Raw genomic sequence first — 25,463 nt, 5'->3', positions numbered from 1 at the left:
GTTATGTAATCTTCTAAGTACATATAAATTACTGCCATTTAACAAACTCTCCACGGTGATTGCCAATATTAAATTGTCTGTAGTTTGTATAGTTCATGACTTGCAGACCACAAATGACGAGTAAAAAGGTATATCTGGGTCATGTCTGCCACAGACCATATATATTAGGGAATACAGACACTTTTAAGTAAAGGAGCCCTCCATTCATCTGCCATCTGCCTCTGAAAATCAGTCTGTTCATCCATCACTAGTAAGTTCTGCTCAGGCTCTGCCTTGAAATAGTTCTCTGCAGGCAATGAACTGCTCAGCTGGATAGATACCATCCAAAGGAAAAATAAGCCTATACATCCACAATCTTATACACATATGCACAGCATGAATAAGAAATACTGTGTCACCAAAAGCCTCTTTTCATTCTTACTTTTCTTTATAAAACACTCATGAAGAGAGAGAACTTTCCATCTTCATTTCACGTGAATTGTGCGTTCATGAACCATATCTAACCTAAGAGAAAGACCTGTCTTTATGATCAGAACAGTCAGATCCCATTCAAATTTCACATACTATCAACGTTCCTCAGTTCCTGGAGAAATCACTTTTATATATGAGATGATACATTTTCTTTTATATACTCCCCCCTCCCCATAAATTGTAGTCTTTTTACTGAGAATACACAGGAACGCCAATTACCGACAATTGCACTACTTTTGCTAAGTTAGCAGATATTTCCAGTAGTAAATCTGTCCTGAGAGTGGATATACTTTGTTTTTGTACCTGCTGTTCTCAGTGCAAATCTGCTTTTAAGAATACATTTATTCCTGCAGATGTCTTTGCTTTCAGTGTAACCTTTGCTATTAGAATCTGGAAACAAGGTCACCCCCACATTGCTGTGTCAGCACATTACCTTGTTATTTAGAATGTATCTGATGTACAGAAAAATTGGTGATATCATTAGTACATTTTCAGGCTAACGAATGTAAACAAATTGGAAAATGACACAAATTGTGTCCCTTGTCAAGATAACACTTATAACAGGAATGGAAAATAGCATGCAGCTAGCTGACGTCACGAGATTGTCTAGTCTTTTTGCGTTCCTCAAGGTTATAATCAACTGAAGCAGGAGTTATAAAATCAAATTTATCAGCTCCTCTGCAATTTTATCAAACATCATAGCTAGACATATATGTTGATCAGTATCTACTCACAAAAAAATTAAATGCACTGATGATACATATTGCTTTAAAAAATAGTCTCACAGAGATCTTTCTAGAGGGATAGAGCATTGCTAACATTTTTAATTCCACTTCTAACTGAAAAATCACAACAACACAGACATTTGTATACTCTTTCCAAAATTAACTTTTGAGCATTCTCATTTCTGTTTTTTGAGCTTTTTCTCACTTCTGTTTCTAAGAATCATGGGGAATGGGGGGCTGAGTACCAATCTTGGCTTCTGTGCCTGCCCCCATGTGACATTGTGGCACTATGTAGAATCCAGGACAAAATTCCCTAATGGCAGAAGAAGGTGAAGTTCAGCATAAACCCAAAATGTTGGAAGCACCTTAAATATTTTGGAGTAAAGCCCTATACTTATGTAATGAGGAAGATATTTATTTAAAAGTAAATCATTCTCACTCAAGATTCTGCCAAGAATTATGCAGATGCTTAATGATTAAGCACTATGAGTACTCCCACTGAAGTCAATAGGGCTATTCACAATGCAGAAAGTCAAGAGTGCTCATAATCCTTCAGGATAAAGCTTATTATACTAAAATCATTGTGAAAAATGTAACTTTGGGTCTAAGTATATTTATTTGGGTATTAATCTTTAAACATTGTTACAGTTTAATGGGTAAATATTTCCTTAAAATATAATTTTAACTCTGCCTTTCCTCATTTATAACACTTGTATTTTGGGGATAATTACAGACTCCCTGTAATGCATTTTATCTTAAATTACTGGTGAGTACTGTCAACTTTAGTTCCTTCTTTTACTGTGCTATGTCTACTGTATAATTATGCAGGATAATGAAACTCATGAGTAGGTATACTGGACATTTAAATTTTTATATATATATAATATATATATATATATATTATATGCAGAGGAACATTCTGCGTGGAAAACTGAAAATTAATTGCTATCCAAATATAAGTTCATATGTCTTATTTATTAAAGTATATTAACGCAGCAGAATAAGATTTAAATAAAAATCTTAATACCTTTTACAAAATTTAAGACACTGGTTAGAACATTTAAAAAATCTAGTATTTTGTCTTCCATCCTATGTATTAACAATTTCAGCTTGAATGATGGGATCAGTAGCCTATTAGGAGAATCAAAGAACATTATTAACAAAATTCTATTTCCATCTCTCTTGTGCAAATCCATTATCTTCATGAGGGTTCCATGGGTACACTCTAGAGAGAAATTGCTCCTTGTTCCCTTTTCTATTGAATCGGAAAAAGAATATTGTCACTTATTTAGACCAATTTCAGTCAGTTCCAAATAAACACACATTTTTGAACCAATCTCTTTCAAATTGATTTGAATTATAGCTGTTATAATTTATACATTTCTGCAGAAAGTATTCTTAGAGAACGTCAACTGACTCTCACCTGTGCTATAGTGTTGGTAATATGATACAATAATATATTGAGGCAAAAGACGTCAGTGACTACCTAAAGGGCGTTCACATTATGGGCCCTGAACAGCTACAATATGAAATTCACTGCAGCGGATGGGTCAGCCAATGCAAATAGATCTAGGCTGGGCTGGCAGTAGCAGAACTATACCTGTTGCAGAATTTCTCCTGGAAAAAGCTTCATGCCAAGCATGAGGAGGAAAAATCTAATTGCTAAAGGCAGAAATTGCTACAAGCAGCAGCTGGTACTGCAATAGCAGAAATGTCTATGAGACAAGTAGCTATTAACACCCGACAGCCTTTTAAAAGCTAGCTGTTCTTTTTTTTCCCAAGAACAGAAATGAAAAAGGATTTCTAAGTACATTCTACAGATTCTTGCTTTCAAATCAATAAGTTATAATAACTTGGATCCGTGAAGTTTTTCTGACAATATGCTGAACTTCAAATTGGCCACCACTTGCACCTCTCTGTAATTCACATGCTGCTAAATAGTAGCAAGCGTTTTTGTGTAGAAATATTGGTTAAGGGATGATTTAAAACTATTGTATAATTCAAAAATATATATTTGGAGCATGGCTTTATCTTTTTGGAGTCTGAACAAACGCTGTGCAAGATGTCTGGGAGATATATAAGATTCACGAAACATTTCTTTCCATTAGAGAACCACAGGGGTTGTGGGAACTCATTGAGGTGAGAGTTAAAGCTACTGTTGCAGACTGAAGTATTTCAAGTCTTTGCAGTAAAATTTCCTGAGTTAATTCCTATCTGTGTTTATAAAAGCGGTTCTACTTAGAGATAGGTCAAATCCAAAATCTGTGATCAGAACAGCTAATACAGAAGCTGAATCTACCCCACTTCTGGCTTCCATTTTGGATAACCAAGATGAGCAGTTCTAAAATGAAACTCAGGATGTGACCCACTTATAACATTTCAGATGTTCTGCACTGCATGTGTGCAACATAATTAACAAAGACAGTTCCACTTAATAAGCAAATAATGATTCACATTTAATTTTCCTTGTGATCTGGAATTGAAGGTATAACTTTAAATGTATGATTTTTTCTCTAGCTTTTCCTGAACTGCAAATTAGCTTTCACTGTTTTACACAGAGCACAACTATCCAACTGAGGTGATATCACATCAGAAAAATTACAGCATCACCCGAGGTATGATCTTTGCCCATTCATTCCTTACAGGATGTTAACATAAGAACTTAATTGTCACATTTTAAACATTGATACTTCTAGACTTGCAGCCAAAGAAATAAATATAATATATTCCATTAAGATCAATGTCGTAAAACTTTCCTCTGAGTGTAGAATTTGATCAACAAACAACAGCTTTACTGGATTTATACTGGTTTAGACAAGATTAGAATCAATCAACTTAGCTTGAAATCCTCAATGGTATTTAGGTTTTGCATACCTACTGAGGTGCCGTTTTTCACAGGAGGTTAGAGTATAAATACTTTAGAGGAACTGAGGCGTTGATGTAAGCAGGAGACATGTACTTTAAATAATAGGTAATCTCTGAGCAACAGAGAAACATCTAAGTAGAAAGAGGCAGGACTGAAAGCTGTTTGGAGCCTGGGTTATTTGTATATATTAGACTATCTGCACACAAAACTTGTTCTGCTTATATTACAGCCAGCCTGATCAAGCCAGTTCTGAACTGAAAACAATACAGTTGCTCTGATGAAGCCTGAAGCATATTAACTCAGTTCAGGATCTTATAATTGTGTCTACATTGTTTTTGAATCAAGTTGACTTACACCTAGAACGAGATCGAGTTTACCTGCAGTCCATAATACTGTGGGAGAATAAACGTAATACACGTTACAACTGCTTTGTTCACCACGGTGATGTCTTATTTTACTGATGGGTGGCATAACTTTGTCCTGCCCGTTTCAGGATAAATGCAGAGAAATGCTTTTCCCATTGCAGAGAAATGTTTAAGGAACCACTAGATTAAATCTAAGCCCCATTGATTTTGGTGAGATTGATATTTTGTGTAAGATGTTTGTGGGTGAATGAATGTTTGATAGAGAAGTATCTGAAAAGCAGAGGAGAGGATGTGGGAAGAGTTTGTGTATGAAAACATCTTTCTCATCAGTAGAGAGGCTGAAATGATGGTCTGGATGGTAGCAGGAGAACCATGAGAAGATGTTTTGATGCATGCGCCGGATAGATTAAGAAAAAGCAATTACGTAGAAAACTAATAGAGGAGTCACAAAGCACAAGAGTAGAAAACGAACAATTATGAATATGCCCTTAAAGTGAAAAGATATCATACTTTTTAACTAAGATAGAGAAACACTAAATAGAAGACTACCAATGTGTTAAATTTGCAACTATTGCTTTTGTAAATCCACTTTCCAGGTAGCTTTTGTCGTTGCACAGAAGCATGGAGCCCATTCTCAGCTGAATGAAGATATTAGACTGATTAACAATACATTTCTAAACTACAGGGAGGGATAAACATAGAGCCAATATGGAAGGAATCTAGAGATAAATCTTGAGATGGATTTCTGCTGATTTGACTATCTTCATCTCAGACTGACGTAAAATTTTGCAAGTGTGCCTGACAACAGGTATAACCTCAGTTTTATTAAATGTTAGAAAGACAAGATTCAAAGTTGTCAGACAAATTCTGTTGGATCTAATCTTATTTTTCCAACAATTTCAAACACAAATTGATAAATCTGCTTTTAGGCACTTGCTTCTGATTATGAGTTTTGGGCCTGAAGTTGAACTAGAATCATCAAAGAAATACATATTATATATTTAATCTTAGTGACTTCTGTTTTTGTTGAATAGCTGCAAATGGAAATTGAAGACAAAAACATACAGGGAATTTGCTGATGCTATTACAGTTCATTCTCTGTGTATGGCATATGAAAAAAAAGTTTAAAGTTAGATTATCGCTATAACCAGTAAATTGCAAGAGTTCAAAAGTTTCTTTCACGACACCTGGTTGCAAGGAACTGCGGATGTACACTTAATGTAAACTGAGGTCCTAACAAGTACATTAGCAGATTGTGCCTTTAAGATAGGGCCTGTCCATGAGGAATCACAATTCTGTGCGCCCTTGCTGCATGTTGCCTTTGGAGAAACTTGGAGTTCTTTTTTTATCCAAAGACAGCAATAGGTGCTTATACAAGAAGGAGCTACACATACTTCCATGGACATGTTTCCACATCTGCGTTAGTGGAGCAGAGATGCAGTATGTTTGTCTTTTGTCACTCACACAGCCTTCTGGTGGGATGATGTGGCCAGATGGCAAGAGTACTGCACAGTGTTTGGAGATTTTATATTGAGAGTCACTTTTATTCCGAGGAGTTATTTCCACCTATTGCCAAAATGGTTACATAGGCTTATATATGGCTACAGAGACTTACAGCTTCTTTACAGAACTGAGCGATAAAAATAGTTGTATTTATTTACTTTTCATAAAAATAAAGCTGAATTTCACATGTAATAATGTGATTCTAAGAATCAGGTTTTGGTATTAGTTATCAAAGTCCTATTTGGGGGCCTCCTAGAGAACCATTCGGCTCTACTTTATGGATGTTGGAACAAGCATGCCATGAACAGGATCATCTGCGCTTGACCAAAATGCACTTTCAGCTGTTCTATTTGTTAAGACCTCAGCCTATATTAATTGTACATGCAGTCTTTCACATGTGATACAAACTGGGAAGGTAACAGCATTGATTTTACTGTTGGAGACCAAAAGGCAGAACAGTTATGTCCTGATTCTGAGATGCAGCAGTAACTCCCTGGACTTACAGTAAAAACGAAGGACTCAAAATCTTTGGCACAGTGCCTTTGCATCTATCCCAAGAGCAGAGCACAGGGGCAGCTAGTTAGGCAGCTAGTAAGGGCACTGGATTTGCATTATGATGTAAAAAGTACCTTCCACATTTGTTTTTAAAACTAAGTTCCAGGATACTTGCACTTGTCTTGATTTAAGCATTACTGAGATGTCATTCTCTTCTAGGAAACAGTTTCTATCTGTCACACTATAATTTATTAAAAGCACAGAGGCTAGTAAGTGCATGGCAATAGAACGGTGACAATATTTTTAACTGATATAGCATTTTATGTCCAAGAATGACAGAATATTTCATGGATATTGGTTATGCATGCCTCTTGACATCCAATTAGAAAAAGAAGTTAGTATTTCCCTCCCTAAACTCAACTCTGTGTCATCCATATTCCCACGTTGTTTCAATTAGAAGTATGTTTTTGAAGCAAGACTCCTGATCAGCCCTATTTACTTTTTTTTGGTCCACACTGCAGAGTACCTCAGGAGCATCCAAACTGGATTGCTTTGGGATGCTGCTAGATCAGAAGAGGTATTCCAGCTACACACCTTATGTATTCTAGCAGTGGATAGGCACTCAGTCCTCAAATGTGAACTAGAAGTAGTCCAGAATAACCCCCCAATGAATGGACAAAATGTGTGCATCTGCTCAGAGCACTGATTGATCTACTCAGCATCACTGGGCAGACTCCCTCTAGCATGTCACACCACTTGCTAGTGAACATGTAACTTGCACAGCTGACCCCGTTCCCTTGCCTCTCAGTTGCTTTGACATTATCTTTGCCTCAGGAAGGACACTGCTTCTCTACATTTGCTTTCGGAGAATGGAAAGATATTACTCATTATTTCAATTTCCAGGTTTTTTTGTCATAGTTTTCCCCAGGTGGGTATACGACCAAAAAGAGAAATGGTGAAGAGGAAGGAAACAGTTCCTCTTCTTGCTGTTTAAAATGCAGTCTCCTCTGTGTCACTTTAATTCTAAAACATGAGGTGTAAGGGTATAGAGAACACTGGTGTTTATCTTGAATCTCTGCCTTTGTTTTGGATCAAAAATGCAACACCCAGGCCAAAGACAATACTAAACATCTACCGCTGAGGTCACTGATCTGCAATTTGTTGCGGTGACAGATCCAATATTGTGTTTGGGGAACAGACTGGATGGCTGTTAAAGCACTATTATAGGCACAGTTGGGAAATTGGCAGAGCACCAGGTTACTGGAAGAACTAGAGCTTCTTATACAAGTCCAAGACCATTTTAACTTGTGGGTTGATTGCTCACATGGGGAGAGCTTTTAAAATGCTAATTAATTTTTTTAATAATAACATATACCATCTGTAGCTTTGAACTTAAATTTGCAGTCTATAATTAAATCTGATCCTTATATTACAATAACTGTCTGACATGCGTTAGTCTTTTCATTCGAATGTTGGTTTCGTTTGTTGCATTATTTCAAGTTCTGACCCACAGTTGCAGGGTTTTAATTAACAATAAAATAATTTCAGAGAAAATTGTATATGAAGCCTGAGGAATTGAGTCTGGACCTGATCGGATAACATAGGAAGAGCTAACAATAGTACTTTGTGTCTTACCTATGGAGTTGTGGAAAGCAAGTTCATTATTACATTTATTTGTGGATTATCTATGATTAATTTTTAAGATACAGCTTAAACCCCTATTTCTACGTGGAAAGTTCTCCTCCCAGCCACTAAATATACTGCACATTCCAGATTCTGAGAACTATAAAGACATTGGCAATCCATGCACACAACAGCCAAAAATTATTGGGGGATGGGAGGAATAAATACAGGTGTGAAAAGAATCCACTAACAAGACAATTAATCATTTAGCTCTAAACAGAAGTAGACTAGCCGAAAGAGAAGGACTGTCAAGGGCAAGAAATCAAAGATAGGTTGTGAACAAGGCTGTTACCATGATCATCACATTTCTGTGTGGGCAGAGAATGTTTGTAGGGCTAATGGTTGCTAATGCCAAAAATGAGGACAAGGCAAACTTCAAGGAATACTTTTAGCTGAACCCATTAAGTACTTTATTAGGGCCATAATAATTGCTAGGCAGATACAATGCTGCACGTTGGAAATGAATGTTAACTTGTAAAGTAAACTTCACCGGCTAGTACAGAACAAAATATTGCTCTGTTCCTACAGGAATGACAAAAAGCTAGTGCTAAGGCTCTTGGAGGAAATAACTGTGTAGTTATTAAAGCTTCTATTGGGGATTTGTTTTCCATAGCAAAAAAGGTATTGAACTTATTACACCCAGGTAAAGAAGGATGTTAGATTAGGCAAGATCTGATGGAATACTTTTATTGAGAAAACATAAAGTAGAGGTATTCTTCTTTCATGTAACATGCAATGCAGTTTACAAAAAAAAAAAAGCACATATCATCCCTTTCTGGATGCTCAAAAAAGTGTGTTCTGCAGGTGGAAAAGGCAGTGATGTGTCACGTTGCCCCTGAATTCAGAGTGACTTTCTGAAGTTTCAAGGAAGGCTTGAAGACCTGAGACTTCATATCGAAGATGTTGCTGAGATGTGAGAACAATGTAAAACAGGCTGCAGAGGGTAAGAACCTCTGTACCCTTTTAAAGAGTTGAGACCTCCACTTGGAGTCAAACTTATTTTCTACTGTGATCCTTCAAGCTACACAGCAGGATGTGTAGATAGCATGAGTTTTGTAATCCCATGAGTCAATGTGATTTTCCAACAACTGTAATTTTAATCAGAAGAGATGCTAAAATTGGCAATGATAGTGGAGTCCTTCTCCAGGAATACAGTAGAGTGAGGGAGCAAAATTTAGACACCCAGAAAAAGTGAAACTCCTGCTACAGGCAGTAGATCAAATGTAATTGAGAGAAACTTTAATGAAACTGCACTCATGGTCAGCAGTGGCATCTCAATGGAAGAGCAGTGTTTTATTAAGGTAGCATAACTCAATTAAATCCATTCATATGTCTAAAGTGTAAAGCTGAAGTATACAGCACTGTGAATGGCAGACCAGCAGTTTTTTATCCTGGTCAAAGAAAAAAAAAGATTTTAAAATGTTCCTGTTTCATATCAAGATGATGAGACGATTTGGAGTTTTTTCCCAATTACAGATGAAACCAAGAGTGAAGTCCCTCCACCCGGAATAATCAAGAACTGAGTTCCCAAACATGAGACTGGAATGTGGGACTGCTGCTTGGAGGTCCTGGTCTGAATTAGGCAGAACAAAGATTTAAGCCTGCATTTTCCATATGAATGTCTTAAACATCCAAGTAATTGGCTCTTCTGGGACAAAAGTCTTTGCCTCTTCTTCTGAAAAGAAATTCCTTTTCAGTCCCAGGAAAATTTTTTCAATTAAAGTTTCATGCATTTGGTTTGATGAACTGATATTTCTAATAAAATAAGGAGAAAAAAAACACCATTTAATGTCTAGACAAGGTACTCTGCCATGAGTACCTTGTCTGTACAAAGAGAGGAAAGAGTTTAGCATACTGGACAGTTAAGGAAAAATAGATGTTGAATGGTCAGTAGAAGACTATCTTGCCTATACTGAGAGATGAAAGACAGTATAAAAGGAAATTTTTTCACTGATGATTAAGAGGTCTTAGTTTTGCAATGAGAGCTAAAACTATATCCAGTTGTGAAGCCTAACATCTTCCATCAAATTAAAAGATAGGACGTTTGCCGAGATTGTACAAGTTCTATAAAACCATCTGTAGCAACAGCCTCGGGTGATTGCAGAATATTTCTATTGTACAGGTCAAATCAAAAGCAAAAAGAAAGAATTCCTGAATATATAGCTACATTAAGGAAATTAAAGGGGAACTTCTAGTTTTACAAAGACTTAAGTGTTGCATTGAGGATCTTGTCCATGTGCCAAATACAAAATGAAGTATTTTTGACTAGTTGCTGTCTGAGGCAGAGCTGATCGCAACCCATACCCAAGGGATAGCTTTTTCAACAGGAATTGATATTAAAAATGCTGGAAAATTGCAACAGAATCATGAAAACTTTGGAATAAGTAAACTGGCACCAAGAAGAAAGCATTCTATTCATAAAACTTACAGGAAAGCATGGAATCCACTAAGAAAACTTCAGCATCTTTGGAATTGCTTAACTTAGAGGATAATAAATAAAGTAGTTTGAGGATCCTTTAAAAGATGACTGGAGAAAAAGTTTAAAGGAAGCACGAAACTGGAGACTCCTGTTTCTGTAATCTCACAGCAGCGTCATCCCATACTGCAAAAACTGTAAAGCTACAGAAGAATCTTAGTGTTTCCAAAAGCATATACATGAGAAGTTCTTCCTCCGCTGTGTGCTACTACATTATAAAAGAGCATGTTGTTAAATGACTTGTATTCCCTCATAAACAACAGCTGAGAGAGATTTGGTTGTTACATTCAAGAATTTGTCCAATTTTGAGAACTCTATCCCCATATAGCAATTTGCTGTACTTTTAAATAAGGATGATATTACCACCTTACATACTTGAAAACAAGAATTGTGCCCAAAGAGGGAAGGAAGCCACACTTTTTACAAATCTTATCAGTTACTTCTGTGACAGTCAGAAATAGAGGTCGAATTCAGCATGCAGAGGACTCAAGAATTTTAACTATGGTTATGTGCAATGAATGGAATAGTTTTCCTGCCAATGATAAAATATAATGAGGTTGTCATATTTCTGGTGATTTTAAAATTAACCTGGACTTGACTCTGACCACTATTCATTTTACTAGGACAGCATATACATAAATTTTACTAACATTTCTAGAAGATGGAGTTTGTCATAGCCAACCTAGAAATGCAGCCTGAAGAACATGAGAGTGAACACATAGAAAATGATTTACTTCAGAATAAAATACTGGTATTTGGGATGCCATTTGCAACCGCTTTTTGACAAACTACATGGGCATGCTGAATAATAAATTAGTCACTGAAGCTTATGATAAATAATGCCCTGAGAATCTCCCCAGGGTATTTGCAAAGCTCTCAAGGGGTCATCTTAAAACAAATATGGAAATTACATACTTGTCCTTTAAAATTCAAACATGTATTCTGGTCATTGATAAATAAGGGAAACAAATTACACAGATTCCAGATTAGTATCTGCCGTGAGTTCAGAATTTCAGCCCAAAGACAGGGTTTCCAGGTATGATGCCAGCAGAACTATGGAGAAATACAATGCTCTTCAGTGCTTTCTCTTATTCTTGGAGTTTAAAAATAACAATTGAGATAAAAGCACATATTCCCTGTCAGACTTGCTATTACAAATATTAAGAATATTGAAATAAGCAAGCAACAACAAACTATGTCAGAAAAGCAAATGAACTTTGACTGGACTAAGGTGAATGGCAACAGGAATGGATAGATATAGGTGTACTAATTTCTGTTTTGAATTTTCCTTGGAAATAATAGCCACATGCACATTGCCATGTGTGAAACTGGAATGATGCTTCATATGGCATTTAGGTCACACACAGTCTGCAAATTACACAAAGACTAAGCTGGAACTCTAAAAATTAAAGTTCTATCCTAGAACACCTATTTTTGTGACAAAAGGAGTGATGCACCAAAAAAGGACTTGGAAACCACATCAGTGAACATAATGCATGGCTCATGTGCTCTGTTTCATCCTTGTCAGCATTCCACAGCCCAATTGCAGCAAATCCATGTGGCAAATATTAAGTTTTTTATGGTTCATGTCTGTTTGATTGTGGTGGACGCTTATTCTAGATGGCCTGAAGGACTCTACAAATTCCACTTATTTCTGCTCACATGGTAGACCTGTTAAGGCTTGTTTTCAAGGATGGGAGGCTCTGGAAAAATTGTGCAATGGAAGAAACTCAGTTTAAGCTACCTATGAAGCCTATCAACTATTTGTCAAAAGAAAAAAATATCAAATATGTCACATGCACTCCTTTCTACTCTCCACAAACAGATTAGTGGAAAGATTTATTCAGACATTCAAGCAAATGGCCCATGCTATGACTCCAGAAAAAGATAACTTTCAATGTAAGATTGCAAACTTTCTATTGGTCTGTAGGAAGACAGTATACACTGCCATAAATCATATTCTGGGGATGTCATATGTTATAAGGCTTTTAAAGCCTAAGGTACTGAAGGACATTCATAAAAAAGACAGAAGCTGTGAAAAAATGGCCACAAATAGACATGTACAATGAAAGCTTTTACCTGATAGAAAATGTCTTAGCAAGAAACTAGAGAGAGAACTCACAGAATTCATAGTAACCTGAAATTACTACATATTGATAACATAAGGCTGAAAGAGCCATTCAGAGAGAAGATATTTAAAACAGCTTCTCGGCATGTATTTAACTTGATGCACAAGAACAAGCACATCTATTGAATGTAATTAGCAGTCAGGAATTCATTCTGAGCAAAGTGATTTGTGAAAACCCCTCATTTCTACTGAAAGTGTCCTAAAATTTCAGGGCAGAAAATGTTGCTAATTAAATTATCCTGGAAAGCTTATACCTTGTTTCAAATACTATTTTGCTGTCTAAAAGCCATCTTTGTGAGAAAGATGCCATTAATGTGTCTCATCTTTAATTAGTAGTATTTTGTACATAATGTATTTTAATTGTAACACATTTATATTCTGTTTATCGTGCCTAGGAGCTGAGTTTATCGCTCTAAATATTTAGAAGTCCTTCAGTGGGACTCCCTGTCCTCTTCTTTAGCCATCAGAACAATGCCAGCATATATAAATGCTGTCAACGCACAAATATTTTGCTGGGTGTCATGAGTTATTGAAACATGCAGCCAGCCACCCAGTGACAGCGGCTCTTTCTGAACTTCCCCTGCCAGTCCCTCTCCTGCTTCCTGAAGAAAAGCAGTTTGTGAGACTAAGAAGCCACCAGATCTCCCCCTTTCCTGTGAGGACCTCAGCCAGTCCTCGCAGGAGGGCAGGGAGTGGCAAGAGCTGCCCCTTTGGATCCACTCCCTCAACTTCCCCTGCTGGATCTGCCAGCTGAGGTGGAAAAAGGGGAAAGGGAAACCACAGAGCAATCTGTTGCTGCCCTTAAGTCTGAGAAAGAGAGATGGTGATCACTTGCAGTGGAAGCTGCTCTTGTGCCTGAGAGGACAACAGACAATAGTTTGAAGACATGACTTAACAACTGAGTATAGGTGAGAGCCTTTCTTCATAGATTCAGCACAATGCTATTGCTGTATCCACATGCTAGCAAGCAAGAGTTCAGAAATTAAAAGGCAGACCAAAAAACCAGAGCCTAAGCCTGAAAAACAAACTGTCAAACCTTTCTGTTGTTTCAAATGGTGTTACAGTTCTCACATTGGAGTGTCCGGAATAGCGTGTCCTTCCATCACTTTGAGGTCAATCTGTTTGGACTCATCTGTATGTCTATGCTGCTCCCTGGTTTTTAGTATGTTATGGAAAGAAAAGGCTTAAGAAGGTGAGGAGACCAATGAAAAGGTGGAATTGAAGGCTCTGAGGACTTAAAAAGTATAGATAAGGACATGAAAAATACAAAGAATGATGCCAAAACTGCACAGCAAAACTAAGCCAAACTAAGTAACATTCGATATTGTCAGTCTTCTAAGCTCTGTTATTTTACTGCACTGTTCCAAATTCATGCAATATTTATCTAAAATAAATTTTCAGAGCTTAAATATTTCAGTTAAAGATCTCTTTCTTGTCTGTCATCCTGCCAGGTTCTCCAGCTCGTCTCTTTTTTCCTTACTTTGTGCTTATGGCATAACTTATCCAACATACGTGTCATTCTTTCCACCTTTTGATAGAGACACACTACCAAATCCTTGGCATGATTTTTAAAAATCATTTGAGGATCTTGTGTACCATCTTACTTCATGGCAAAGTTATTTATTCTTAGGGATAATTAGAAATGGTTGTAACTCTACATTTCACCACATTGCTTAACAGACTGATTTTGTTTGCTATTAATTTTCAGTAAATTATGGAGTTTTGTTCTTTGTTTTCTTTGTTTTCCAGAGCTCATCGATCTAAGGAGGCATTTTTGTCTTTATAGAAGAGTGAATATAGCTATAGATCTCTAAGGTAAATCAGCAAGAAAATACTTCCTTCCATATCAAAATTTTGGGGGAAGAAGAATCCTCTTTAAATTCCTATGTATCTATGCACACTAAAAACAATTGACATATCTCTAGTTAGTTGTAACTACATTAATGCACAGAGAACAATGTGAGAGAAACACTAGTTATAAATATTAACATTCCTAAAGAACATGTCTGGTCAATGAAATAGTTGATTAGTAGGGTGTTGAGTTTTTATTTGAGGTTCTTTTGGTTTCCAAACAAACAGCTGCTGACAGAACATTACAAAGTTAGTACAGTACTCATAAATGTTATAAAAGCTTATCCTTTAAACTCCTAAAAGTTTTTTTTATTTCTTAAATACTTATGCAATGAACACTCTTCTTGAAGACTGAACAGATGACTGGGCCTCCTGCTCTGAAACAGAACAAGAATTTCATAAGGCAAAGTGGAAACAAATGCTTAAATATAAGATTTTATCTATGCTACTGTGATTATGTTTCTACAGGGTTTCAAAAGAAGTTACAGCTGTATATAAGCCCTCTTCTGAGAAAAATCTTCAAAAAAAAAACCACCCATGCTATTACCAATGTTGCTGAGTTGGCAGTAGTAACAGTGAGAAAAGGCTTCAACAGCTTGCTTTATTTAAACCACTGCATCAGTAAAACTTCCTCAGAGTGTGATTGATAATTGTTCCCCAGCACTGCTGCAGAGCAGGACTGATTACCAAGGGGATTCAAGTTCCAGAAACTCTCTGAAGAGTGTCTCTGAGGTCTTCTCATCATTCTCTTTGCTTCAAATCTGGTATTAACAGTGACAGGATTTAAATTTAACCTTTTTCAGGCAATGTTTCCCGGCACAGTTAGCATCTAGGGCCTTACTAGAACCCCTTCAGAAAAATAGCTGACTTCTGTTCAAGTCCTAATAAAGCTACGGTTCAGGAAAGTACCTGAATATAGCTTTTCATCTTCAAATGGGAGGAAAGCAATCATAGAGCAATGGATCACCTGTGTGGACTGAGCAAAGGACTGAATTCAGGATTCCTAAACTGCTCCCCGCAGTGCTGGCAGCTGCGATTGTTTGGGCCAAGTCATTTTACCATCTTGTAACTAAGTCAGCTACTCAGTCAGTAAAACGGAAATTTTAATATTGACCAACTAATGTTAGAGCAGGGTATTATTCTTCACCTTTGTCTTAACTCTAAGTATGTGTACATACTCTCTTTTAGCTGGGAGTAGGGCTTTTGGGGGTTTTGACTTATCAGGGCCAGTGTGAGGAGGGGAATGAAACATAGTGATATGTCAAACTGGATGGATCACTGAACTTCTTTAAATTTGAATATGTCAAGGAAAACATATAGAAAACAAACATTATTGTTAAATGATTATGAGTCTTATGCTCTGTAGAACTGCCTGCTGAAGAAGAACTTCTAAGACATATATACTAGTAAATTAAATAGGGCTGGAGACCGTTCTTACTGCTTTTTAACTGATAAGCACAGGCTTGATAAGTGCAGGCTTGAACTGATAAGTGCAGTCCACCAAAAAAATTTGGAAATTACTTAGTCAAATGGTATTTCAATCCTTTTCTCATGCTTGCAGGGAAAATGAGAGATAAAATAAAAAATATTGTTAAAAAATTAATAATTTTAAATGATAATTGGATATTCAGCAGAAACACTACAGCAGGTGGCTCCTTTCAGGTTATTCTTTGACCAGAACCAAGGAGTGCTTCACCATAACTGGTCCAGGATAGGTATGTGTAGATGGAAGCCTCTAAGAATAGAAGAAAACTATTCTGTAGCTAGCTACATATCTTTAAATGTATATTGAACCTAACCATACAACTTTATGTTACAACAACATTGCTTAAAAAGAATTTAAGCTCTACTACAGCCAGTTGGATCCAAAAATGGCATAATGCTCATGGATTAATTCCATTCTTAACTTCAGTAGAGTAATGCTGATCAGTTGAGAATCTGTCCTACTATTTGTTATGTATAATATGAAATCACCAAATGTGTGCAGATAAATCATGCCCATGGGTCATGATAAAACTTGATACTGAGCTGATCTACTAGGTGTGCTGGATCCTAAGGCCTCAGAATACGACAGTGCACCAGTCAAGCACGCTGTATAAGTCACTCACTCAGTCTATGTTAGATTTAGTTCATCAAACGTGAGATTCGGGAAGACTAATCCGATTGCGATAAGTACAGCAGTAAGTTGTTCTAGTGGAGTTTCAGAAAGTAAAAAAAGAAGTGATAACAAATGATTCATGTCCGATATAACACCGATTCATTTGAAACTGTAGTGTGTGATACTTTTGGAAGCATTTGGCACAACAAGAGTATGAATCTTTGAAATTACAGAGGCATTTAGCAACTAAACAGCCATCACAAATGAATAAACTTGAGCACTCTTTTTTTCCAGAGGAAACTTGAAGCCTTAAAGGAAGGAAATATCAACAGGACACTATTGCTGAAACTGGCAATGTCAAGCACTTTCCTCTTTCAGGCATTTCACTTGATACCTCTTAAAGTCAAATGCCAATAAGAGATAGAAACTTCTATCCCTCCTGCACATCAGACTTCTACAAAAGTGATGAAGCCTGAAGCAGTACTAAACGGAAAAAGAACCTCTTGTCAGCTAATACTCTTTTGCACAAAATTACTGATAAGGCTGAAGAGGGCCAAGAGCAACTGCTTTTAAACCTCAACAAAAAACATTCAACTTGCTAAATCAAAAATGCCTGTGGTACTGCACAAAATCAGGAATTTCTAAGCCTATGTATCTGGCAGGTGTCTAGCAGAAATTAGTGAGGAAATATAATGAGATTATCTGTGACGTTTTAGAAAGCGGGGAAAGCTTTGTCTATTCTGCTAGAGTGGGCTTACATGGTAAACGGCATCCTGGACACGGTTTTAAAATAGCAAGGAAAAGCAAATGTAGCCAGTAGTTGGTAAGTTTGTGTGTTTTGTATACTGCGTACTTTTTTGCAAGTGAGCAATCCCATTATTGACATAAGTCTTTGCAAGTATGGTACCCAGACAGACTGGTTGACAGACCAGACCGCGTGTCACAATTAGTTTTAATTCAGCTTTAAAATCAGATGCACTATTTTTTTTCTCCCATATGTTTTAACCTGCCTGTCAAAGATATCTTAGTTGCATTTCGGAAAAAATTTCTGAAAGGAACCTATCCCTTTCCTGCTCAACAGAAATGCATATGGCTTAAATATCGTCTTTTAAAATCATTGGGAAAAAGCACTGCTGCACACATGTGGAGAGCCGTGCATAGTTTACCATCACTGGTTTTGTTAAGTCATCTGTACTAAGAGAACAATTATGTGTTTAATGACATTTTCATACAGTCTTTGTTAATCAAAAACGTGTTTCCTCCCTTGGAATCTCTGCTTGCTTTCTTGATCACAATGTGAAGTCTGGGCATAACTGCAGTATCAAAATAATTTTTATAGCACAAAGCTTCAGTGCCCGGCAGCACACCACGATTTTTCTTAAGATGGAGAACAGGCAGAAATCTCTACAAGAGTAAACATTGAAATCAGTGGGGGAAAGGATGCTTCAGCATGCTCTATGGCAATTTAAGGCCAATATTTGTGGGATGGCAATATGTCAGTGGTTCATACATATTTATTTTGCTCCCTGGTTTCTCCTTTATTCAATTCCCTTTTTCCTTTTCACAGTCTGGCCTAGTTTTTTTGTTTTGTTTTGTTTTGTTTGTTTCTTTTTCCCCTCAGGCAAGCCAAATACTTTTCTTATAGAATCACAGAGTCATGGAAAAGTCTAGTCTGGGAAGGACCTCTGGAGAGCATCTGGTTCAACCTTCTGCTGAAAGCAGGTGATCCAGGGCCCTAGCAAGCTGAGGCTTGAATATTTCCAGCAAAGGAGATGCTATCGCTTCTCTGGGAAGCCTGTTTCAATGTCCTCATGATGAAGATTACTTTTTCTTATATCCAGATGAAATTACCCTAAAGCAACTTGTGCCCTTTGCCTCTTGTCCTGTCACAATATGTGCTCGTGAAGGGAGTCCTTCCATCTGCTGTATAACCACTTTTCAGGCACAGGAAGACAGAAGCTCCCTGGAGCTTCTTCTTTTCTAGGCTGAATAAACCTAGTTCCTTCAACCTTTCTTCACATGTCAGGTTCTCCAGATGATTAGAGAATCATCTTGCTGCCCCTCCACTGCACCCTGTCCAGTATTTCAGAGTCTCTCTTGAAAGGGGGGAGCAAAGCTGGACACAGTATTCCAGCTGTGGCCTAACAACCGCCCAGTAGCTTGGAATACGCACATCCCTTGATTTGCTGGCTGTACTCTTGCTGATGCAACTCAGGGCATGGTTTGCCTTCATTGCTGCAAGGGCACACTGTCGGTTTATGCTCAGCTTGCTGCCTTCCAGGGCCTTTCCAGCAGCGCTGCACCCCAGCCAGCCAGAGCCCAGCCTGTTCTGCTCCTTGGGATTATTCTGTCCCAGGTGCAGCACTTTATACTTGTCTTTGTTGAACCTCATGCAATTCTTGGTGATTCAGTGTTCCAGCTGCTGAAATAACTCTGAGTGAGGGTGATTCCTTCTGGAGTATCCACCTCTCCTCCAAGCTTGGTGTGAATCACAAACTTGGTGAGGGTTACCTGTCATCTAGATTGTTTATAAAGATATTGCATAATATCAGATCCAACATTGACCCCCTGAGGAACCCCACTCATGACCAGCTGCCAGTTCAACTTTGAATCATTAATTGCACCCTTTAAGTTCTACAGTTTAGCAACTTTCCATTCATCCTGTGGTCCACCTATCCAGTCTATATCTTACCAGCTTGTCAACAAGGATGTTGTGAGATAATGTGTCAAGTACCTTGCTAAAATCAAGGTTATGACAAAGGTGTTAGTGCTGCGCCCTTGTTTGGAGGACAGGCAGCTGATCTTTTACCTTTGTGAGGGTCCTCAGCCTTGCCTGCCAAGGCTGCAGAAATTCTCTGTTCAGATTATTGTGTCCACACGCTATGCATTATCTTACCTATTTTACTGCAATTGTAAAGCAAATAAAGCAGAGGAAGAACAACAGAGATCATCAGAAATGCTCTTTTCCTCCATTCCATAATTCCCTAAGAAATCCTGTTTTCCCATTTTTCAGTGTCCCAGGGGCCTCTGGGAGTCAAGGCCTTATCTTAGTAGAAAGCTGAGATGGGAGCTTTGAGAAAACTTGCAAAGTGAAGGGGAGGTTTTGGGCCTTTTGCCAGTTCCGTGTGGGTATGATGATTTCAAGGCAGTTTGCCATGCATTTCTGTATGATTTTGTAGCAATAAAAATAGTTTTTGCATTAAAAAAATTAAAAAGTGATTTCAAATAGCTCCTCCAAGTCAGAAAAAAGACTAAATAAGGCAATATGCAGAAAAGTAAATTTATCCTCACAGATGTTAAACCCCTGAACCACCATCTATTTCATTTGGCTGGGCCTCCTGAGCTGTGTTTTTTCACTACTGATTTAAATGCTTTTCAGGTCTTGCTATTAACATGCTTTATGCACACAGACCTTCAAACAAAGAAGCAACTATTCGCTTTTGCAGTATAAAGGCAGATCCTGGATGAGTCCTCCTTCAAAATTGCTTATGTCTGCAGCAAAAATAGGCAATCACAGCGAATAACAAAAACTAACGTTGTAAACCTTCCTTCCCTTCCCTTTGCAAGCTCCATATTCTCATGTCTTTCAACACTTGCCCCACAAGGCTGGAAAGCGCCAATCATGAAGACATGCTCTACTTCACCCAGCTCCACTTTTACCTGAGCAAATGCGCAGTAAAAAAACAAACACAGAAGTGGGTTTCATTTTCTTCTTTTAGGTACAAGGTGGAATGTTTCAGTCTGTTTTATGTTTTTATAAAATCCATTAAAAGCTTTATGATTTGTCCAAATTTTTAGCTGCCAAATTATTTTTGTTATCTCAAAAGGAAAAGGAATCATTATTTTTTAAATGCATTAATGAACACTACAACGACCTGTTTAATAATAATTAAACACTATTTATCAGAGCTGCCATATGAGTTGAAAAGGCTGCCATTGAAGCACTTTTTCAGGTCTTTGTCACAGTGAATACTTAATAGCTAATACAAGAAATGTATTTGGTGTTTTTTAGAAGCAGATTCCAAAATACCATTATATACAACTCAGACAATCCCAAAATAATTCCTACTTATCTTCATATATATTGGGAAACACATGACACAACTGATGGCACTAAAACTGAAATAAAACAATGGCTAACACTATCTTGCTTTCATCAACTTATTGAATCATCCTATTGCATTTACTCAGTAGGGAGCTAAACCTCCTACCAGTGCAAACTGTGGTAAGCCTTGCTGAAAGAGGTCAGCAGAAGGAAATTATGTTGCCTAATATCACATGGTATTCACTACAATACTACATATGCTCAGATAAACACAATTTCCAGGCCAATGTGACATGATGAACCCATCCAGTGCAGCTGAAGTAGGATCTGCAGAGTAGCACCCTTTCTTATTCGGTATGTCGACTTGCTTGAAATGTTTGCAGATGACAGCTAATGGTGCAAGCCACGTCACTTCCATCGTACCAGACATATCTTGGCAATCCCATTTCTTCACAGCTTGCAGAAGTATTTCAAGAACATTTCTCAATGCCTGTGACTCATAGTACAGCACTGTTTACCTTGTCAATGTGTGTAACTTCTGTGCCAGCAAGGGAGCCCGCTACCCCAGATTGACTGATGAACAGGTCTGGGGTACCAGCTGTTACGGAGCTGCTTTCTCAGTTTACTCCAGGTCAAAAGGGCATACTTATTTACTTATCACTGTCTCTGAGAAGCAAAATAAAAAAATGCTCAATAATAAACATCAGATGGTTCTCAAAGAGAGTGAAATCCGTACCTTATACTGCAAGCGCACATCACCTCATGAGTCAAAACCCTGAATTCCCACTCCATTCCCCCAGAATCCTACAGTATGTGAAAGCAATGATTCAAAACAATCCATGAATGCAAGTACAGAACACAACAGTGATTAATGGTACAGTGTCTTTGGAATAATTATGCTACCATGCATTGATCCAAGTATGGCTGCTTAACCTTGTAAAGACCATCGACCTGTAGTCTAAGGTGTTAGTGTGCTGTCACCTTACTGTTGGTTCCTTGAATCCACATCACCTATTCATGCCCCTGTTCCTCAACGCATTTATCACAGTATGAGTCATGGATAGCCCATATCTGAAGGCAAAATTAAACCTGTATAGGAAGACTATACACCCAGGTTTACCATAGCTTTGTCTGATCACTTATGTACAGTGCAAAATCTGAGGGATAGATACATCTTTTCTTCTTCTTTTTTAACATCAAGGTCTATTAAAAACTGATAACTAATTTTCCTCCCACTGACAACAGTTCCATGAAGGTGTCTATCTGTTGTCATTATCCCTTTGTAAGTGGGGAGAATCAGACCCCTTTGAGTCAGTCATATGCCCAGGAAGTAGTTAGAGCAGAACTCTATTCCACTGTAATTCAAATCATCTACCTTTGCAGCAGCTTCAGTTAAATGATCTTTAATTAGTCAGCCATTTTTTCATGTTCAGACAAGAATCCTATTCTGTGAAACTTGCTCTTGAGTATTGCCCTGATTTCAGCACACGACTGCACGTGCCAAAGAAGATACAGCACAAGAGGCAAAGTATTTACAGCAAAATCAATAGTTTCCTATATCCTTTGCAGTACTACTGTAAGACATATCAGGTTTTGCTGACAGTGCAGTCTGTCAGGTACTGTTGTGATGGAAATGGCATCCTGAGCTCAACATACTCAACGTTCAACATGTGAACAGCAGAAGACACAATATGTTGCCGTTTCAGATACTGCAGCTTGTATTTCTTGTTTTCTTCAGGTATAGAATAGGCACTGACTTTGCCAGTTCCTAAACTCTGGTTTTAATAAGATGCAAGAGAATGAAATATTCTTGCTCATTACAGAAAGACTCTCAGACAGAGAAGCACAATATCTGCAGGCTCTCATTAAAAACCTGTAGCTAAAGATATGGAAATATTTTCAAGGTTAAATTTTGGGCCATTTCCCCCCAACTCTATTTCACTTCATAGGACAACCCATAATGGTCACAGAAATTTTCCAGAGATCCCTGAGATCCGTGAAAGCTAAAGACTGTTCATACAAAATTCCATGTCATTTCTGGCAGATTTCTTCTTCAAGATGTAGTAAATTGGGGAAGTAGAAGTAATGTTCAGATTCTAGCCTAGACCTAATCCATACTCCAAAATCCCTTCACTAGAGTGCACTGTTGTTTTAAGAAGTGGAGCTAGCTTCATGAAAGTGCTGCTAGTTCTCCGGTGCCTTCCTACAGTTCTCCAGCCTTAACATTGCGTGCTTAAAAATGACAGACAAATTCTCTTACATAGGACTTAAAGACATTACATTAAAGACAATGGGATATGTCCATAAAAGTCTTAGTCTTGGCCCAGGCAGTACTACTGTGCAAGGCAGCTGGTGTTGCTTAAGCCCCGGGCTAAGGAGAGAGAAGCAGCTCAAGTGTATAGCTCAAGCCTACCGTGAAGAGTGCACCTGTGCCCAAATCCAGATTGTCAGCGCTTCCATAACTCGTGGCTGCCTCAGACACACGTCACCCCTGTAAGGAGGAGTAGGGTGTGAAGAAATTAAATTCAGTCTTTGTATTTTTTAATACCATTTACTCTCCTGAGCTATGCTTGTTCAAGTGGGATAGCTTGTATTCTCCAAGCTCTGGCTTCACTGTCCTCTTGGATACAGAATGACCATCCCCAGGGCCTTAAGCAGGCACAGATTTTTTTTCTGCGACAGATGAGTCTTTTTATTGCATATATTAGACACGAAAAGAAGGACTAATATCCTTCCACTGTGAAAGCCTGACATTCACCTTTATTTGCGGTCATTATCAAGCATTTTCATAGTGCTTTAAAAGGCTTTTTTCTCCTGATTCTCAGTTAAAAAAAACTTTGCAAGCAGCTGTCAAGTGCGTGTGCAGCATTTGTTCCTGTTTGTTTCTAGGGTGAACAGCTCAAATCTTGAAACATATATTTTGAATAGACCTATTTGACTGTAATCATTATATAAATAAGCTGTGCAATCTTTTTATTATTTATTACTCTATTGAATACATTTCTATCACTGGTCACAGCTATTTATTTTTGGGTCTTTAAATGGGGCAGGGTGCAAATGAGGGGTCCATGTAGCTATACCTGGATATGCCCGGAGCACTGACTTTCACAGGCAGACTGCAAGTCTTCATCACTTAGATTTCTTCAGAGCTGCCAAAATTTTATAAATAGAAAAATACTATTTTAAATGTTTTATAAGTTCCGAGTAAATATTTCCATCATATACTGTGCTCCCAGGAGTCTGATCCTGTTTATGCCTCCCAGAATAGCAGATATATTAAAGACAAAATTTGTTTCTATGGCTTTTTTTAAAAAAAAGATTAGTGCTCGGTCTACATTCGTTCCTTGGGTGTCTATTTAAATGCTTTGGTTTTGAACACAGCAACACTATGGGTTTTTTTCAATGCATTTATATTGGTTTCGTTGCAAATTGCCTAGTGTTCAATGAGACCAGTCTGCTAGATATTCAAACACAGATAAAGGAGACCCTGGAGAAAGTTCCACTATTAAAAATACTGCCTTAAAACTGTCCCTTCATAACGAGCAGCATTTCAATGACATAGGAAATGGACACAACAACAGTCTTCTCACTTTAGACTGTTTAAATATTTCAGAGACTAAAAAGCACAATACATACTTCCTGATTGACTTCTGGCTTTCTGACTATTGAGTTCTCACCTTCCCCGACTTTAAGAAGACTATTTCAAGTACTCTGAAGTCAAGGGGTGGCTGGGTACTACAGAGTGATTATTTTTTCAAATTAAGGAAGAGAAGAAGGCTAGAGGAGAAAAAAAGACAAAATGATTTCTATCAAAAATGTGGAAGGAGAGGATGGAAGTCACTATAACCAGTGCCTTTCATTCCTTTTCTTGTTTTGAAAGAAAATTAAAAGAGCTTACTACAGGACAAGGTGAGTGTGAGAAAGACTAGAACAAGCAAAGGATGCTGTGAGTGAACAGCAAAACGGATAAATGATTAATAATAAAAGCAAGCTGCGTTTCTCCAGAAGTTGTCTCTTACCTGTTCTCTTTGATTCACAGCTTTTAGTTGTTTCTTTTTTTTCCTTAGAAGATATATATCTTACTGTCTGAGGAAAAAAAGACTGAATGTAGAAATGTAGGAATTAATTATCTTTCTGCATCCCATAAATTCTTGAAAACAATAACAACAAAAACACTGTCTCTGAGAAGACTTTAAAAGAAATATTATCAGTGCCCTTTTGCAAAAGCATGGCTAGATTAGAGTAGGGTTCCACAGGGACAGCGTAATAGCTAATGAAAAAGCTAGTTACCACCAAATGTGTGTTATTTTTACAAAAGAAAAATATATTCCAGGTGCCCTATGATATAGCAGAGCACTTCTGCAAATCAAATATGAAAGCAAAGCTGTCAAAACAAGTGCAACATTGTCTTCCAGGTGCGCATCTCTGAATTTACAGCTCAGGCAGTACTCCCACTGCCTGCACAAGATGCTGGAGGTTTTAGCTTCTGAAGAACGACAGTGCTGTGCCATTATCCCAAAGCAAGGTATGAAAAGTGCTCAGTTCCCCTTGAGAAATGCTCTGAAAAAAAGAAATGCATCTCTGAAAAAGATGCTCTGTTATTTCAGGCTCTGTGCAAATGAACCAGGAGCCAACCAAGAGGAACCAGAAAGAGGTCTGGGATGACTCAGGGGGCATATATATTGTGGCTGTCCCTTTTGTCTCAAGAAGACTACCTGGGGGAGAGAATAATTCTCCAGTTTGTTTGTTTGGTTTTT

This window comes from Struthio camelus, chromosome 2, assembly GCF_040807025.1.
Source record: "Struthio camelus isolate bStrCam1 chromosome 2, bStrCam1.hap1, whole genome shotgun sequence".
Taxonomy (NCBI): Eukaryota; Metazoa; Chordata; class Aves; order Struthioniformes; family Struthionidae; genus Struthio; species Struthio camelus.
Note: the sequence above shows the minus strand (reverse complement) of the source record.